The sequence below is a fragment of the Pteronotus mesoamericanus genome, unplaced genomic scaffold (assembly GCF_021234165.1).
Source record: "Pteronotus mesoamericanus isolate MK-2021 breed Mesoamerican mustached bat unplaced genomic scaffold, CSHL_Meso_final contig_44, whole genome shotgun sequence".
Lineage (NCBI taxonomy): Eukaryota > Metazoa > Chordata > Mammalia > Chiroptera > Mormoopidae > Pteronotus > Pteronotus mesoamericanus.
The window spans coordinates 1,080,766-1,096,312 of record NW_026555166.1 but is presented as its reverse complement, the minus strand read 5'-3'; the positions used below and the strand labels follow the sequence as shown (position 1 = coordinate 1,096,312).

At 39.4% G+C, this 15,547-nt stretch overlaps 1 protein-coding gene across 2 annotated transcripts in view; it reads right to left on the bottom strand.

Annotated features, from left to right (window-relative positions):
- CTNNA2 (catenin alpha 2) overlaps nt 1-15,547 on the bottom strand; it is a 1,090,206-nt gene that overhangs the window by 377,782 nt on the left and 696,877 nt on the right. The gene's annotated exons all lie outside the window — the stretch shown is intronic.

Here is a 15,547-nt window from a genome sequence, read left to right as displayed (position 1 = left end):
AATAAAGGAAAGGGGGAAGGTCACCCCAAGATGCTACAAGGACAGAGGCTAAGCATTCCACTGTTATGCTAAATGGCACTGCACTGAAATATTTTATCTAAATGTATGTATGCTTCCCTACAGGGCTCAAATCTAGTGTAGATGCCTATGCTTTGGGTGCATTATTCAAGATTCCAGATCCTAAGGTGATATGAATAAGTCCACTTATGATATGTTGACCTCCCCAGGGTAGTGAATGGACAGTGAGCAGTGGACAAAATTGTAGACTGGAGACAAGGACCAGGGTCCATCCCCAGTGCTGCCTCTAACACAGCTGGGTATCTCCAAGCAATGAAAACCTTCTGGTACTTTTCAAGTTTTGGAGTTTAGGCTGGTACCAGTAATCATAATCCATCGTTTGTTTTGTACTGCAGAGTTACAAAGTGCTACAGCTTGCATACATGATCCCATCTGATCAGTTCATCAAGGAGGTGAAGGGAGGAAAGAAAAACGTGTATTACCTGAAGACCTACAAGGAAACAGAGCCTAACCTTGGTATTTATAGAACCTTATGGTATTTACTCCTCATAAAAACAATATTTAGGTAAGTATTGTTGAACGGGTAAAAAACTGAGATTCAGAGAGAAGAAGTCAATGGCCAACATCCCACAGTTAATGCCATTCTTCCTAACTGAAACCTGACAAAAGTCGCCATTATAAAACAGGTATAAGCAGAAAGATAAACTTGGTCCCTACCTTAAGGTGGCCCAACCACTCACTTTCAACAGGCAAATTTCCCAGGTGGCCAGGTCATACCAGAGAAGTCTCAGTGTATTGACCATTGTATTTCACTTGGACAAGAAAAAAATGCAAGAACCCTTATGTGATAAAATGTAAGTCTGTTAAAAGTCACATGCTCATATAAATAGACTCTGTTGATTCAAATGTTTTGTTTCTGTGAGTATTTCATCCCATACATTGGAGGGTGACATCAGAGCAACAAGCTGGGGGCTAAAGAGTCAGGAAAAAAGATGTATAAGTTTTAAAAGGGAAAAATGGAAGAGTATAGTATGGTAAAATTGTACACATCACCATTGAAAGATACCTTTAAATTACTAAATTTAATGCCTTAATTAAACAGTCAAGAAAGCTGAAGACCATATAGGTAAACTGGTTTTCTATGAACACTGAAAGAAAAACCAGCAGGTGCCACACGAGATACTACACTCAAGCTAGTACTAATCCTGGAGATAGTGTTCAGTTCATATTTGCAGCATAAATAGACAAATGGAAGAAATATAACTCTCTGAGATGTCTGGTACCTTTGATCTCCTTTTCCCACCCAGGCCGGGATGGCTGTAGAGGTGGACAGGCCTGAGCTGGAGACTTTCCCTTATTCCTCTTGCCCAGATGAGGCTTGAGACTGCCAAGGCCATTTGACTTAGTGATCTTCTGTCCAGGTTGGCCATGTTAGTTACCTGTGAATTTTCCATCTCCTTCTTCTCTTCCTCTTCCTCTCTCTCCCTTTCTTTCTCACACCCCCCTCCCCCATATACCCACACTCACCCAAACTCACACACACACAGTGAAGTACAAAGTCAATAATGTGCTGGGAGATAAACACAAATTCAGTCTCCAACAGAGTAATCGCCCTTCACTACTGCCTTTAAAATACTTGTCTTAGAAAGAGAACAATAGTCTCGGGTAGCTTATAAGATTAGCCATAATTCTTCACCCTCCTTGCATCCATGACCTTTGACATTGCTGTTCCACACCAATTCTGGACTGAGACGGGTTTGGCCAATGGCACAGTAGCCCATTTGACGCAACATGACGCAAGTGGAAACTTAGAAAGCACTTGCATAATATGACGAGTCCTTTTGCTGCCCCTAGGAATCCTGAGACCTCTTCAAAGGGAACTATCCAGGCTGGCCTAATGGATGATGAACCCATCTGGCCAGAACCACAGCCTGCAGCCAGCTGAACACCAGACACATGAGTGAGACCTTCAACCACCAGCAGATGGCAAATACATGAGTGAGCCCACTGAAGGTCATCAGAACTCTCAAGCTGAGCCCGGCCCTAGTTACCAGCACACAGAATAATGAACTAATAAATTGTTTTATTTTATTTTAGGCTATTAAATGTAAGGGTTTTTTAAAAAGAAAAAAAAATGCTAACAGATACATTACCCTAATGATAGATCATATAAATTGAATACTTACTCTATTTGGAATACTGTCTCACTTCATAAAATTTTCATTATCTCTGAGGCAGTTATCAATATGCCCACTTTATAGAAAATGAAACTAAAGTTCAAAGAGGTTAATTCACTTATATACCTAGTAAATGGCAGGTAGTACTTCAAACTGAAATTTCTCTGATGTCACAAGAGACTTTCTTAACTACCACCCAAACCAGAAAGACAATTTCAGTGACAAAGAATTTCAGAACCACTTAGTATGAAGAATGTAGGAAAGGACTGGGTTGGACTAACCTGTAGAAAGCAGACTCTCAGGGGCCAGAAAAGAAACCTTCATTTTTCTGGTGATTGTCTTATGGAGAACAGAACTGAGATCTATGAGGAGAAGGTATCAGAAGGCTGACTTTGCCTGGTGGTAAGAGAGAATCTTCTACTAAAAAAAGTAATGCAGAATGAAATTGGTGAAATCAAAGGAAAAGTAGTTCCCTATAGCCAGAGATATTCAAGGAAAGAAATGTAATTGCTCCATCAATATGAAATGTATCTCTGTCTCACATTTATTCATTTTGTTCTCATCAAGAAGGCCTTCTGGTTTCTCCTCTTAGGATCAAATTGCGATGTATTCTTCAAAGCCTGGATGAAGTCCAGCCTTTTATACAAAACCATCCATTTCTCTTTTCACTGCCACTAGTACCAACAATACCAGTCCCCTTTTCCTCTCACTATAACTCAATTCCAATCTACATTATAATGTGGACTGCTGGGAGAAAAATAGTTTTGGAATTGTATAGGCCTGCATTGGACTCTAATAATGTGTTTTTATTTACCTTTCTGAACCACTTTATAAGGCTGTTAGAAGGATACAATGAGAACATATATGCAATGTGCTTAGGATAGTTTTTAGTAGTATGGTATCTCCATATCGATCTGGCCTTCTGAAACAGAAGTTCAGATAGGAAACATGCCTTATACTTCCGTGATACCACTTCCTCACAAGACTTGTGATAAATGCATACAGATACCTAGAAAATATTATTTGAACTAATTTAATAACCACTAAAAAAAGCCAAATCTAAATTTTTTTAATGAAATAAATGTGTGGTATAATAAAATAATAAAAATAACAAAAACAACAACAAAATCATATCTGGTCTTTGTCCCTGGTTCCAGCAAAAAACTTCAGAAATCCTTGGAATTTCCTGAGTGACAGGAGTGACTTTATTATGTTAATCAGGCAGCTCAAGATTGGGCTCCTAGATAGCTCAAGATGGAGGCTGGTGATCAGAAAGAGTAACTCTGTGCTCAGAGGGTTGAAACTTTAGGCCAGATTGACATCTGGGGAGAATCAATTGTGCTTATGTAATGAAATCCCAATAAAAACTCTGGACCAAGAACTTACTGGTTGGTGAAGATATCCACATGCTGGGAGAGTAATGCGCCAGGTTCTAAAAAGAAAGGCATGGAAGCTGTGTGTCCCTGCCTTTTCTGGACTTTGTCCTGTATGATTCCTCCACATAGTTACTCCTATGGTGTATCCTTTATAATAAAACTATAACCATAAGGATAGTACTTTCAGTGAATTCTGTGAGTTGTTCTAGCAATTTATTGAACTGATGGGGTTGAGGATTAGCCAGTTGGTCAGAAGTGCAGGTACCCCTAGACTTACAGCTGGTGTCTGAGGAGGGATCTTGTGAAGAACTTTGCCCTAAATTTCTGGGGTCTGTGTTGTCTAGGTAATATCAGAATTGAGTTGAATTGCAGAATACTGAATTTCAGGGAACTGGTATCAAGAACCTAAAGCCAAATAACTAAATATCACTTGGTTATAGGACTACCTCTTCCTGGATCGGAAAAAAAAAAAAAAAATTCTGCTAAATTGTATAGAAAGATACACACTTAAAATAGTTTTGTTCATAAAAGAATCCCGACATTAATTGCCTATTTTCCCCTCTATTAGCAAGTTAATATTTAGCATCCTAAAGGATGTCACTGATGAGAATGGAAAAATCTCCTCCTGAAATTTACAATGAAGAAAATATTATGACATCAACTTAAATTACTAATTCTTAATTTTAAAAAAAAGAGAAAAGGGAGGCATAGGTAGATACACTTTGCCTCCTCGCACAACCAAAAGAAGGACAACAACAAATTAAAAACAAAAAATAACCAAAACTGCCAGAAAATCTAACTGTATGGAAGTCTTACAACCAAGGAGCTAAAGAAGAAACATTCATCCAAACTGGTAGGAGGGGTGGAGACGGGCAGCTGGGGTGGAGAGAATGCACAGCAAGGTTGAGGCTGGTGGACGTGGTGGTCCCACATTTGCATGCAGATAAACTGTGAGGAACAGCTAGGGAGTTAGACACACCATGCAACCCAGGGTTCCAGTGCGGGAAAAGAAAGTCTCAAAACCCCTGAGGTAAAAACCTGTTGGGGGTTGTGGCAGCAGGAGAAACTCCCAGCCACATAGCAGAGTTCACTGGAGGGACCCAATGGGGTCCTAGAACATACACAAACCCACCCACCCGGGAATTGGCACCAGAAGGGCCCAATTTGCTTGTAGGCAGCAGAAGAAGTGACTGAAAGCCCACAGAGAGCTGAGCAAGTGGCAGTGCTCCCTTTTGGACCCCACCCTCACAGACAGCATCACAACACAGCAGCCTGGGTTCCCCCACCCTGGTGAATACCTAAGACTCCACCCCTCCCAACATAAGAGGCGTGCTGAGGCAAAGAAATATGGCCCAAATGAAAGAGATCAAAGCTCCAAAAACAGAATTAAGCTCTGATGAGATAGTCAACCTATCAGATGCACAGTTCAAAGGGCTGGTAACCTGGATGCTCACTGAATTGGTTGAGTATGGTCGCAAAATGGAGGGAAAAGTGAAGGCTATGCTAAGTGAAATAAAGACAAATATACAGGGAACCAACAGTAAAGGGAAGGAAGCAGGGCCTCAAACCAACGACTGGGAGCGGAAGGAAGAGATAAACATTCAACCAGAACAGGATGAAGAAACAAGAATTAAAAAACATGAGGAGGGGCTTGGGAACCTCTGGGACAACTTTAAACATTCCAACACCTGAATCATAGGGGTGCCAGAAAGAGGAGAGGAAGAGCAAGAAATTGAAAACTTATGCAAAAAAATAATGGACAACTTCCCCAACTTGGTGAAGGAAATAGACTTCCAGGAGATCCAGGAAACTCAGAGAGTCTCAAGGAAGCACACACCAAGGCACATCATAATTACCTTACCCAAGATTAATGATAAGGAGAGAACCTTAAAAGCAGCAAGAGAAAAGGAGACAGTTATCTACCAAGGAGTTTCCATAAGACTATCAGCTGATTTCTCTAAAGAAACCTTTCAGGCAAGAAAGGGCTGGAAAGAACTATTCAAAGTCATGAAAGACAAGGACCTACATCCAATATTACTCTATCCAGCAAAGCTATCATTTAGAATGGAAGGGCAGATAAAGTGCTTCCCAGATAAGGTAAAGTAAAAAGGAGTTTATCATCAACAAGCCCTTATTACATGAAATGTTAAAAGGACTTATCGAAGGAAAAGAAGAAGATCAAAACCTATGGACAGTAAAATGACAAGAAACTCACAACTATCAACAACTGAACCTAAGAAAAAAAACAAAAACAAACACAAACAAAGCAAACAACTAGAACATGAACAGAATCAGAAGTGGAGATCAGAGGGGAGGGGAGGGAGAGGGGAAGAATGGGGGAAAAGGTATAGGGAATAAGCATCATAAATAGTAGGTACAAAATAAGCAAGGGGAGGTTAAGAATATTGTAGGAAATGGAGAAGCCAAAGAACTTATATGTATGACCCATGGACTTGAACAAAGGGGGGAATGCTGGGGGGAGGGGCAGTGTAGGGTGGAGGAGAATAAAGTGGAGAAAAAAATGGGACAAATGTAATAGCACAATCAATAAAATATATTAAAAATGAAAAATATATGTAATTAAATAAATTGTGATACTTCTATAACATGCTGTAACATAGATCATGTGTTTTTTTAACCAATTAGTTTTGCTCAAGTATTAACAAAACTACAATTAAGAATTTTCACTTTTATTTTTTTGGGGGGGGGGGGGGGGGGGGGGGGGGGGGGGGGGGGGGGGGGGGGTGTTTAAAAATAAAAAATAAAAAAAAAAAGGAAATAAGCGAATGCAACTTGACTCATTCTCTCGCTCTTCCTCTCAATCTCTAGTTCTCTCAAGAAAATATTTTGTAAAGAGTGACAGGCTAATATTCCTTATAATTTCCAGGGATAGTGTTACTGGGGTAAATGAGGTGTCAGGCTGTTCCACACTAATTCATCAATTATTAATTAACAATATCAACAACTCCTTTTTTCATTACTGATAACACATTTTACTGACTACCAGAAGGGATTTTGTTTTAAATTACAAAACTTATATCAAAGGCTTTTTCCTGTTATCTACTGAAATAATAAAAAAAATCATCATTCCATCATAATTTTAATGACTGATCATTTTTACCCTCACTAAAATTAAATCATAAAAGCCATTTAATTAAATTGAATGGTAATTGAAAGACTTTAATCATGCAAAGATGTAAAATGAAGGACACTTTCTCTCAAAGCCTGACATTATAATGATGTGGCTTGACCAATGTGGCAAATTCTAAGAGTAAGCAGGAGGTAGATTGTTATCTTGCCTTTTGGTATCACCGACAAAAAAGAGCTACCCTTAAAAAGCCACTTCACCCTTCCCAGCTTTGGAACAGGGTTCAGTTAACACACCTGCACATGAACACATGGTTATAGGGTTTTACTTGGGGGAGGTTCTCATGAAGAACCAAGCAAAGCCAAGCCAGTAGCTAGCTATAGAGAACTATATGTTCAGAAGAAAGACCTATATGTTCAGAGGGAAGGTTTCTCTGAACTTTCCAAGACAACCCATCAAATATGCACTCATTCCACACCTTCTATGTGCTTTACTTGGTGGGAGATATACAAAGATGCCCTCCTAATCTGCTGGGGTGACAGATATACCACCAAATCATTATAATACAATAAGTGCTGTGCTAGAAGTATATGAAAAGTGCTGTTGAGATCTTTGAGGAGAGACCAATAAATGCTTCCAGGAAAAACTTTAAGAAGTAACTTAGTAAGTGGCTTATGATGAGTTTTGAGGGCTGAGAAGTTCTCTAGGCAATGAAGGCCACTCTGGAGAGTGGAAAAAGAACATGCAAACTGAACAGAGGCTCAGGTGGCTTGCCTGTAGTTGGGACTGAAGGGTAACAAGGATGGGGAATCAAGTGACAGGGACTTATTCCCAGTTGGGAAAAATATGGCAACTTAGAAGCTGGGTAATGATATGGCTTGATTTGTTTCTTAGGAGGATCTTCCTGGAAGTGATGTTGTAAGGGGTTTGGAAATTGAGGATAGAGGAGAGAGAAGGGTGGCAAAAGGACCCTCAGGAAACTACTTACCATAAGGCAGTGAGACTCAACCATGGCCCAGAAAAGACTCAACTTTCAATTACCTTAATTGCCTTCCCAGATCCTGGCAATGGCACTGGAGCCCCAGAGTGGAGACTATGTAGAATACTACTTTCATAGTTGAGACAAATGGATACTTCTGGAATCTGATTTGCAAAAGGCCATTCTTTGGACAAACTGCAAAGTGGCCCTAATATAGCATTTCCATGGGCATTCCAAGCTCTCACGTTGACCTGCTCATCCAACCCCCTCTCTTGTCTCGGCCTTTTTGTTTCTTATCACCATGTCTTGAATCTTTTGCAGGATGTGAATCTTCCAATACAATATACCACTACCATATATTTTTATCCCAAGATACTGCTATCTACAAATAGGAACCTAATTAATGAATAAAATTTGTTGAAAACTGTTAATGATTTTTTGTTCTTTCAACAAATATGTTTGAAGCACTTTCCACATGCCAGGCACTACACACTGGGATTGCAGGAACCAAAATAAATAAGGGCAGCAACTCGAAGTCTAGCATCTTCACATAGCATACACTTTAGTGGGAGAGGCATGAGAGCAAGATAAATAAGGAAAAGACAGAATATAGTCAATGAAGCATGCCATGATGAAAAAGTAAAACAAGAAAATACGGGCAGAAGAGGGTGGCAGTACTGTGACTGAGGCATTTGAATGCAACCTTGAAAGAGCTAAGGGAGAAGCTCTCTGGGGAGGAGGGTGTCTGATAAAGTGGACGGCAAGGAAGAGGGCTGCTGTACCAGGAAAAGGGTGGGGTGGGCATTGTAGTTGAGCTCAAAGAGGTACAGTGGGGTGATGTGGGGCTAGTCACATACACAACTGTTAGGACTTTACCTGAGCAAGGTAGAAGCCACAGAAGGGTTTGAAGTGATATTTCTAACAGGTTTCAGGAAGATTAACCAAGATACCGTGTGGGAGTAAACTGAAAAGAGCAATAGTGGAAGTGGAGAGGGATAACTGAAATAATTCAGATGAGAACTGATGGAGCCCTGGACAAGGATTGTTAGCAGTGGAAATCATAGGAAGTGGACAGGTTCAGGCTATATTTTAAAGGTGGAGTTGACACAATTTATCATTGATTTGGATTTGGAGCAAAATAGAGGAGTCAAGAACGAGTCCGTAAATGTTGGCTTGCATAACTGAAAACATGGTTTGGCAAGATAACCTTCTTTCCTCTCCACGCATGTTGGCTAATATTTACAATTGAATATAGAAAGTAAAATAAAGTATTGCAGGTACTTTGTTTTAATATGACTCCCTTTCTCCCTCCTTTTTTTCCCCCTCTACCAGGCTTGTGAGTGCTAGGTATCAATGCCTGCCACTTACATGTCCTGAATTTAGATACAACAACATAAAGGCTCCCCCAACTGAAACATCTCTTTAAACCACCTTTCAAACATGTCCCAAGTCCTACCAAAAGATTCATTCTTGGAGCTCTTGAAGAGTTTGGTCTTTAAGGCTTTCCAATTAAAATAATTATACCTTGGAAAAGATTAGCTCTGATACAGTTTCCAAACAAGTATCTTGACAAAATAGTTGGGTTGCCTGATTTAGTAAATATAAATATAGAACATCCAGTTAAACTTGTATGTCAGATGAACAATAAATTATTTTTAGTATAAATGTGTGCCAAGTATTACACAGGACATACTTATACTAAAAAATGAAAAGTGTTTACCTGCAATTTAAATTTATTTGGGTAGCCTGTATTTTATCTGATGATAGTCTATTTGTAAGTGAACATACATGGAGTTGTTCGTGGCTAGTCCAGGACTGACGAAGGTGATGGAAAGGTGGGAGGGAGCGAGGAGAAGAGGTTAGACCACAGCTCTTCCCATTTCCCTCTTTACTCTGGATCCACTCTACTTAACCTTTGGGTCCTTAACAGCCAGTGGTGCTAAAGTTGCAATTTATAACCACCACTGAAGGCCCTTGGAGGAAATAAACATGGAGAGATTTAAATCAAACTATGGGCCTTTGGAAATCACATTTTGAAAATGTAGCCAACTCTGTAATCAAGTCCCAAATTATTTGGTGCTGTGAGTTTGGCTAACAGATGAAATGGTATTTTTATTCATCCTTCATCACTGGAGTTAGTTTCCAGAAATCCTGAGTGGGGCATTTCAAGATTATTGCCTGAGTGACAGTTACATGTGTCTAATAATTTACTAGAATCAATGAATTTCTTTAAATGAATTCGGTGAACTGTTATTTATATAGATATGAATAATACATTTGTAAGGGGAAAAGAAGCAGTTGGGAAATACTTTTAAAATGATATATAGCGGCAATGATAAATAATTATGCATCAACATACGAGACTTGCTGGTAAGATACCACTAATACTATTTCAGGAAGTCTTTTCCCCAGAGGTCCTCTGTGGTTCTGATTACAGTTGCACCCAGTCTAAAGGGGCTAACCTTCCATTGACAAGGCATAGGGTATTTTCAAAAAGACCCTTATGGACCAGTCTGTTATAAAACACTTGCTAGATGAGAGCTTCCAAGGTTGTTTTTTTTTTTGTTTGTTTGTTTTAATCTTATTCTTACGTGGGATTTTCTCCAAGATATTTGTTTGATGTTTATTATACACATCTGTGTTATTTGCCATCAAGACAACCTTTTTTTTTTTTTGCCCTGATTTTTTAAAAAATTTATTTACTTTTTAAATACATTTGTCTCTGCCTCCCCCCCACCTCTTTCCCTTGCCCTCTCCCTCCTTCCCTCCCTCAGCTCTTCCCCTTTGGTTTTGTCCATGAGTCCTTGCTATATGTTCCTTGACTTTCCCCTTCCCTTCCCTTTCCCTGCCCCCCCCCCTTCCCTCTAAGACAACCCTCTGAGGAAATTATTCCTCATATCTCCATTTTATGAAAGCAAAATGACACTTTGTGGATAAACTTGCAATTTATTATTGGAAGACCCTTCTTATCACGCATTATTGGATTTAACTAACTGAGGACATTTTCTAATCTCAATGTGAACACTCACATGCATATCCCATCACTACCGTCACCATAACATACTCTACAAATCTATTTCTCAATTTTACATGGTCCAACGGGGGATATAGATGAAAGGCTTCTGTTCTTGCTGTTAGATATAAACTCATTGCCCTAGACATATGCCTTCTCACCATATTGAAACTTCTATCATCCCATTGACAGCAACATAGTCCATGTCTACTAGAGGAGCACCTCACATTATAGGAAAGATTGGGATTGAGAAATTGCATGTAAGTACAACCTTGTGTTTTGTTGGGGAAGGGAATTTTATACTTTCAAAGATAAATTTTCTTGGCAGTAGTTTCCTAATGCATTTCTTTGCCTTCCACTTACCCATTTACTCTAATTCTCACATTGCCAAAATCTCATAAACAATCATCTAAATATACCAGGTGGGCCAGCATTTAATTATTAAATCCTTTGGTTAGCAGTAGTAACTTTAATAATGTAAATATCCTCTCCAAACTTTATCTCTGTGTTTGATTTTTTGTAAGTTATATTTTCTTAAGGAAGCTCCCCTCTGAAGTCTTAAACCTGTTTACCTGGTAGGCTATGCCAAATTATCTAAGATTGGCACTATAAATGTTGAAAAGTAGATTACCCAAGAAAATTACAGTACCACCTCTGCTACGCCACTTCTTGTCATACTCAAAAACAGTGACTTGAAGAGACTGTCACATAAGTCAGAGCAAGCCATCAACAACTCTGTGAAGACTTCAGCTAAACTTTTATTAAATTCTATACAAAATATTTCTTCACTAAAGGAGGACTGTGGTTTGGGTCTGAACCAGTTATTTTACATGCCATAGGTCCATAGTTTATTACACAGAAGGAGATCAGTTCCCTGTTGGAGTAAGAGAGATGGTTCAGCTCTGCACTCTACCAGTGGCACCAAAAGCCTTGCAGTACTGGAAGAAATCTCTAAGTTTTATTTTTTCTATCTTTCTAGGCAGTTTTTAAGTTATAGAATATTGAAAAGATATTAAAACAAAACAAAAAAAATATTGAGTATAGTTTGGGCTTAGACAAATAAAAACAGGAGGAATCACAAATTCAGGTGCCCCAGAAGCTAGGCAGGAAGCATAAATAAGTGAAAAGGGCAAAGTAAAGAATAGGGAGTAGTGGAGCTGCAGCAAAAAAATATTTTTCCCTGTCAGAAGGAATTCATCTTTATATTTAAGTAAAAATTATATTAGTCAAATAAACAGCTGGATTTGACCTGCCCATAGTCAGTTTTCAGCCTTGATTTATGGCCTTGGTTATAGCATCTTGTTTACAATGCCTGATTTCTTAGGAAGGGACTCTTGCTAAGCTGGTCAGAGCCACCTCGATTGCTGAAAAGTTTGGTGAAGATGGAGCTCATAACATTCTATGAAAATTCTAGGGGAGTTTCAATTTGAAGTTGATTTAGAAGAAATTTATAAAGAACACTGTGATTTAGTTTGTAAAAATATCTTAATTATAATAAATTAATATTAACAAGAATGAGTGGAAAAAATATCAATGTGCCATACTGTCTGATGAAAAAAAGTGCTCAGAATTTTCAGTTTAGAGTAGAAGAACCATTTAATAGCTTGTATGGTTATAATAAATAAAGATATTTCTGATTTTGAAAAAAGTAGAAACTTTATAGTTAAGTCTGCTGGACTTGTGTTTCATGGAAGCACACCACTTTGCTGTTTTGTCTGAATGACATAGAACAGCAGTTTTCAAATGGTGGCCACCGCACATCGGTGCACTGCAGCAATTTTGAACACACGAAATACCTGACTATTTAGTCAGGGGCACTAACTTCTTTTCCCTTAGATTGTCAAATATAAAAATGAAAACAGCTAACACAACAATAGCCGTCTGGTGTGAATGAATAAAAATTATGCCTATTTTTTAAAAGATTTATTTATTTATTTTCAGAGAGAGGAAGAGAGGGAGAAAGAGGGGGAGGGAAACAACAATGTGTGGTTGCCTCCCATGCATCCCCCCAGCTAGAGACCTGGCCCACAACCCAAGCATGTGCCCTAGACTGGGAACCAAACCAGTAACCTTTGGTTCACAGGCCAGCACTCAATCCACTGAGCTACACCAGCCAGGGCTATATCTATTTTTTTTTTGTCGGATTGGCAAAACATATATTTTTTGGTATGCTGCAGAATTTTACTAAGTAGTTTATGTGTGCCATGAGATGAAAAATACTGAAAAATACTGAAGAGATATCTAAATTGTAGAAGTGATGACATTAAAATTCAGGTATCCTTTTATAATAATATAAAAAATTAAGTTCTTCCAGCAAACCAAATGGCACAATTTGTCAAGACTTTATTCTATGTTATAGTCATGAAAACTTACTTGCTCTCTTCAGAAGGCAGCAGTTTATCTCACTGCTCCTTGGAAATACATAGATCGCTCACTTGTGTGCTCTTTGCTACATTAAAGATGTTCTAGAAAAGTCATAATTTTTAGGAAAGGGTTGCAGGCTAGTCAAGGGGTCCCTGACGTCACCAGTGTTTGATCGTCTCCAAAGTGTTTATCAGTCTCTCTTGTTGGTCTAATACAGTGGTCACTGGTTTATATGAAAAAGCTAAAAATGATTTTTTTCTTTTTACTGTGATATTCTAGCCTCCTAAGAGTTGTCACATGTATCCCATACCAATGATTCAGAATACAATAAAATACACTTAATGGGACTAAACTAAATTAAATCTTTCTTTGATGACTTATGAGGCCACATGGAATTATTCCGAAGAATATAAATTTCCATAACATAGGAGTAGGTAGAGTTCATATAAGAAATTAGACCAAATCTTATCTGAGACTCATCTTTTTAGACTTTCTCATTTTCTTTTTCTTGCCGTTTTTCTCTAAATGGGTCCTAATGAGTGGGTTACTCCTGAATGTGAGTCAGTGAGGAAAACTGAATAGAATATGGTCTGCAAACTTTGGTAAGTCTTCTAATTTTTCTGTAACATGGTCTTGTCACCTGTAAAGTGGATATGGTGTGTGACTACCAAATGAAATAAAAACAGATGTAGAACAGGTTTGTAAATGTAAAAACACCACGAAAGGAAGCAGAGGTCTCTGTAAAATTGAGAGCATTCTACAGTCCACCCACTCTCCATTCTCAGGTTAGAATTTTGCTTTAAAAGTGCTAGCCTGTGCTTGTATTTGGGGCCCAGGGCTATGGGTATAATTGTGCCTGGCATGAATACCACCTTCAGGGCAGCAGCTGTCACTCCAACTTTCAGCGTGGTAGAAGTTTCCAGAAAAAAAACAAGAGCTGGGCTCTGTGGGCTGAGAGCTTCCTCAGATCCTGGCCTACTGCCTATTTTCCAAAGCAGACTGAAACCACTTCAAAGTATACACTCAACCCACATTTTACCTGGACTTGATAATAAATACTAAGGCAAAAGGAACTTCAGTTAATTCCTTTTCGCCACAAAAAACAAAACAAACAAACAAACTGCCCCCTCCCCACAAAGATCAAACAACTTTGTCCTCCGTTCTACTCTTCTTAAACTCTCCCTGAAAAAATCTACTTATTCAACCTCCTGTTTACTCTTCTGGGGACACTTCAATTTCCCTTTGACCTAGTTTGCATCTACTCATTCTTCCAGTCTTTTCTCAAATTTATGTTCTTTAGGAATGCTTTCCCAGGCTCCTTAGACTTGCTCAGACCCCTTGTTTTAATTTCTTATAGCAGCTAGTACTCTCCTTTCTCGCACATATTGTCATTCATAATTACACGTTTGGGTGACTATTTAATTCAATATGTTTACCTACTAGACTCCAAGCTCCAGGAAGGCAGGGGCAATTTCTGTCGGCCTCCACATTCTAGCCTCAGATCCCACCAGTACTTCCAACAGGAGAGTGCTGCCAGGTAACATTCAATTAGACTATTGGTTAGAAAGTGTGTCATGTATTGGGTCTAAGCCTTTGCTCTTTGCAGCATAAGCCAGTCTTTTTTCTCAACTCTCTTTCTCAGTCCTTTTAGTTTTTCATCCCTCTTTCTACTCTTTGCCCCGCTATACGTACCTTATTCTGTGAATGTTGTTCACAGAAGTTAGGATCTAATAAACGTCTCCCCTTCCCATATGCTCTGTACTCTGAGAGCTTGTGGGAAGATGTGGGAAACTGAGGCTGTGGAGAGAGAGGAGAAAGAAGAAAGAAGGGGGCACCCCCAGGAGGACCAGTCTATGAGTATGAATGACGAAATAATGTCCTAATGGGTGACCATCGGGTCCCTGGGGAGTCCCACGTAGATCTTTCTCAGTCCAGATCCTCCTTGATGCTCAGAACTCATAAAGCAATTTGAGTGACTTTTTCAATTCTCCCAGGGATGGTGCATAACTAATGCCATTCTAGGTTCAGAAGAGAGAAGTCAATTCTTTACATACTGTGGATGCCTCTTGCAGAATCCTGAGGGAGAGCTCCCACTCAGGAGGCAAGACATCCAGAGCAGACTAGAAAGATGCCAGCTCTGTGCTGGGAGCAGGTGGCAGAATCTGAACACTGATGGTGAAGCCTGGCCTCCAGGTCTCTCGTTCTAGATGAGTGGCTCACTGCTTGGTTCATGTTACAGCCCAGTGCAGCACTGACAGCTCGAAGGCAACTTTTTCCCATGAAATACAGTCAGGAAGGAGATATATATGAATAAATGCTAGGCATCAATCACTCTATCCATAGTGGTTAAGTGAGAAGCAGCTGACTATCAAGCTAGCATAGGAAGATTCCTACTAGTTCCCCATTAAAAGAGAGGGTACAGGAAAATCGTGTAACAAATCACCCAGCTTGCAGCACACCTGAGGCATGGTGCAGGCACCAAGGAGGCTGTGTAGGTGAAAAGCTGGCAAGAGGCAAGGGCACAGCTGACGC